This window comes from Myotis brandtii, unplaced genomic scaffold, assembly GCF_000412655.1.
Source record: "Myotis brandtii unplaced genomic scaffold, ASM41265v1 scaffold129, whole genome shotgun sequence".
Taxonomy (NCBI): domain Eukaryota; kingdom Metazoa; phylum Chordata; class Mammalia; order Chiroptera; family Vespertilionidae; genus Myotis; species Myotis brandtii.
In genome coordinates, this window is record NW_005354551.1 from 1,678,657 (window position 1) to 1,682,223 (window position 3,567).

Genomic DNA, 3,567 nt, shown 5'->3' on the forward strand with positions numbered 1-3,567 from the left:
TGGGGTCACCCAGGGGGCGTGGCGCTTCTGGCTGCAGCGGGGGCTGGAGGCTATACCGGGACCCCACCCGCACCGAAGTTTGCTGTTTGACCCCCCCCCCCTTTTGCGCAGTGTAGTCGCTCTGCACCTGGGCGGTGGTGTCCCAGGACTTCCCAGGGGACGCGTGGGGAAGTGCGGAGAGGACCCTATTCCTGCGGGGAAGTCTAGGCGCTTTCGGGTTTCCATTGTGACTCTGGGGGAGGGAGTTTGCGGAGCCTGGGCGCTGGGCGCGAGAGCTGGGAAAGCCCGGGAGACACTCCGAGAGGAGCTCCCGAGGCGTGTGCACAACGAGGATGCAGGCAGCGGCCGGGAGACTCCGAGGCGCGGAGATAGGGAGGGAGCCAGCCGGTGGGGGTGGGGGTGGGGACCGGGAGGGGTGAAACCGAGACAAAGCTCGAGAGAGGGAGCCAGAGCGGGAGAGACTGTGCGCGGGGACGCTGGCTCCGGGGAGGGCAGAGAAGCCGGACCGGGATGGGTGAGACCGAGACAAAGCTCGAGAGAGGGAGCCAGAGCGGGAGAGACTGTGCGCGGGGACGCTGGCTCCGGGGAGGGCAGAGAAGCCGATGAAACAAGGAGGGCGGCCGGCACCCCAGATGCAGAGAGCGCCCCAGAGATCCCGACAGGTGACTGGTGCGCGGAGAGACTGAGAGAGGGAATGGGGAAGGCGAGGCCGGGTCGGGATGGCGAGAGAGGCGGGGGACGCAGCGAGAGGCAGGCGCGGAGAGGCGGGCGAGACCCGAGAGGCAGCGGCGGGAGGCTCTGACCTCTGCAGCGGCGGGGGAAGCGGAGGGGCCGAGTACGCTCCAGAGCGGGGCCCGGGATCCTTGGACCCGCCGCGCGCCGTGGGAACTGGCCCCTAGCGTCCGCTCTCCCTCCCAGCACCGCCTCGCCCAGTCTTGGCTACCCGCGCCGCTCTTGGAGCGTCCCCGAGGGTCCCAGACCCGGAGACCTTGGCTTCTCCTCCCCTCCCTCTTCTGACCTGGAGCCTTCTTTCTAAATTAATGACCCCCTCCCCCCCGCGGGTGAGATGGGTGGGGTCGAAGCAGAAGGGGCTGCGCGATTTGCGCCCTCTCTCTGATTCCTTTTCTTAGAACTGAGCTGGGACACGGCCAGGGGGTGGGGTGGGGGGAGGGGTTCAGAGGAAAGCCACGGAGGGACCCTGGGCGGAGGCCCGGGAGGAGAGGGCTGTGTCTGCTCGCGAGGAACCCTCCCCCTGCCCTCCTCCCATCCCCCCTCCCCCGCTCGAGTAACCGAGACCCCTGGCGAGGCCCAGCGCGCTCACTCTTCCTTTTCTCCCCCCCTTTTTTGCAGTTGTTATTGAAGATGATAGGATTGATGACGTGCTGAAAACTATGACAGACAAGGCACCTCCTGGTATTTAACTCCCCCAAAGACAATGGGTTAAGGGTGAGGATAAGAATAAGAACGGCGCTAACAGTTATTGGCAAAAAGAGTGTGAAAGGAGGAAGCACTTTGAAATTTATTACTAGCTTGCTACCTGCGATGGAATCAACAGCCTGTATGTCGAGTCAGGCCGGGAGACAGATGATGAGGCGGGAGAAGGAGGAGGAGGAGGAGGAGAAGGCTCTGGGCTCCTCTGCAAAAAATAAAATTAAAAAAATAAATAACAAAATCACTATATACACACACATATAAAGAAATAAAGTCTCAGTTGCAGCTATTTGTCAAAATTAATATCCATTTCTTTTTATATACAGTGAATGTTGCGCAATTATAGATCCGGATTTTGAACCACTTTAATAGTGAAGCGGCAGCACCGGGTGTTTGAGGTGGTGGCAACCTTCGCTGATTTGGCTGTTCCCAATGTTTACATTATTTAGTCTTGCAAAAATTATTCTGTGCACTTGGATGTGAAATGCTGTTCAGTTTTATTTTTTTATGTTGTTATCCTTGGATGTACAAAAAAAAATACCAGAAAATGATCTGTATAGATATTCTGTTTTATTTTGGTCCTCTTTCAAAGTTAATCAGGAATGTGTTGAAGATAAGAGAACTTTTCTAAGAAATGATGGCTACATAGAAAGAATCCCTGTTTTATTTTAAAATGAATTGTAAAGCTGTGTTTCTTTCTTGCTGCAAGCTATTTGCCCAAGTTAATGCAAATGGATACATTTTTCTATGTCAGGAAAGAAAAACCATAAAAAAAACAAAAACAAAGAAAAAAAAATGCTTGAGCTTTTTCTAATCTCTCTCTGCAGTCTGTTGGGTGAGCAGCCTGTTTTTTTCTCTGATATTGTGTCAGTTTATTTTCTTTAATGGACTGTAAAAAAAAAATGTAATCACAAGAGTGCCAAATATCTTGAAATGCCAAACGGCATTTTGGTTTCTTTTCTTTTTCTTTGTGCTCTGAGTCCACGTAAAGGAATGCTTAGAGTGTCTTTTCTGTTATTTATAGGGGTTCTCTTAAGGCACACCAGCTGCCTGTTTTGCATGGTATTTGCAAAAATGCCTCTTGCGTGAGGAAATCTTTTACCATCTTTTCGTTTGCAACTTTGGACCTCAAGAGGTTTCTTCCCTTCCCTTCCCTGGTCCTCTTTTCTTAATTCGATATTCTGTATGTTGCACCTTTAACCAGCACACAGGGCTATTTCTCCGATGTACAATAAAAGAACTGTTCCTGTGTCTCACTCCTCTCTTTTCTCTGCTTTGGTTCTGGGGGATTTGCTTTTTGCCTGTGAAGCAAAAAGGCAAAGTGGGAGGCACTGTGGACTGGGCTCTGATGGTAGGAAAGACAAGCTGGACAGCAAGTTCAAAGAGCGAGTTCATTCACTGTGTGGATTTTCACTGGGCCTCCTTGCTTCCCTGAGGTTCCTGCCGTCGCTGGTGGGTGTGCAGAGAAGGAGGGCTGGTGTGTAGGGCGGCAGTCTTGTTAAGAACAGTGTTTGGAGGCTGGCAGACTGGAACTCAAATCCCAGCTCCTTCACTTCTTAACTGTATGGATTTGAGCAAGACCCTTCACTTCTTCAAGCCTTTCGAAATCTGTAACGTGGGGCTAATGCAGCTCCCACCTCACAGGTTGTTGGGAGGGTTAACACAATACCTAGCCCTCAGGATCATATGTCCATATAATCCTTTACCGAGGGCCACCTGTCCGAAAATGCGGGGCCGAGGAAGAGCTAAGCCCCCCTCACCCCCTCTCCTTCCTGAGTTCACTGGTCTTGGCGTGAGGGATGAGTCTGGTCCTCTGGGGTCCACGGCCTGGGGTGTCTCAGGCTTCCTCACTCAGAAGCTTCCCTGCAACCACCGCTCAAAAAGGCTCCTCATGAAAAAACTTCTCAGCCCCTCGTGTTCAGGGCGGTTAATGGCGGTGGAGCAGGCCCCTGGGGAAGGAGGGGTTGGGAGAAGGATTTTGGCTGAAGAAAGGCTGTTCCACATCCAGGAGCCCCAGTGCCGGGAGCTTTTAATGTGTTTGTTGTAAAACTGTCAGCCTGGGAGTCACAACACAGCTCACAGTGACAGGAGCCTGCCTGTGACTCAGACATCAGGTAAGACAGGCCTCTGGGTGGG

General features: G+C 53.1%; 1 long non-coding RNA gene across 3 annotated transcripts in view; it reads left to right on the plus strand.

Moving 5' to 3' along the window:
• The first annotated feature begins 508 nt into the window (after positions 1-508).
• The window catches only part of LOC106724991, a 10,294-nt gene continuing 7,235 nt past the window's right edge, over positions 509-3,567 (plus strand). For 2 of the 3 annotated variants that reach the window (XR_001360818.1, XR_001360819.1), the window contains exons 1-2: positions 509-662; positions 1,351-3,545. This is a non-coding gene — a long non-coding RNA (uncharacterized LOC106724991). Of the gene's footprint in view, positions 670-1,350; positions 3,546-3,567 lie in introns of all 3 variants that reach the window. The other variant, XR_001360820.1, reaches the window with a different exon arrangement.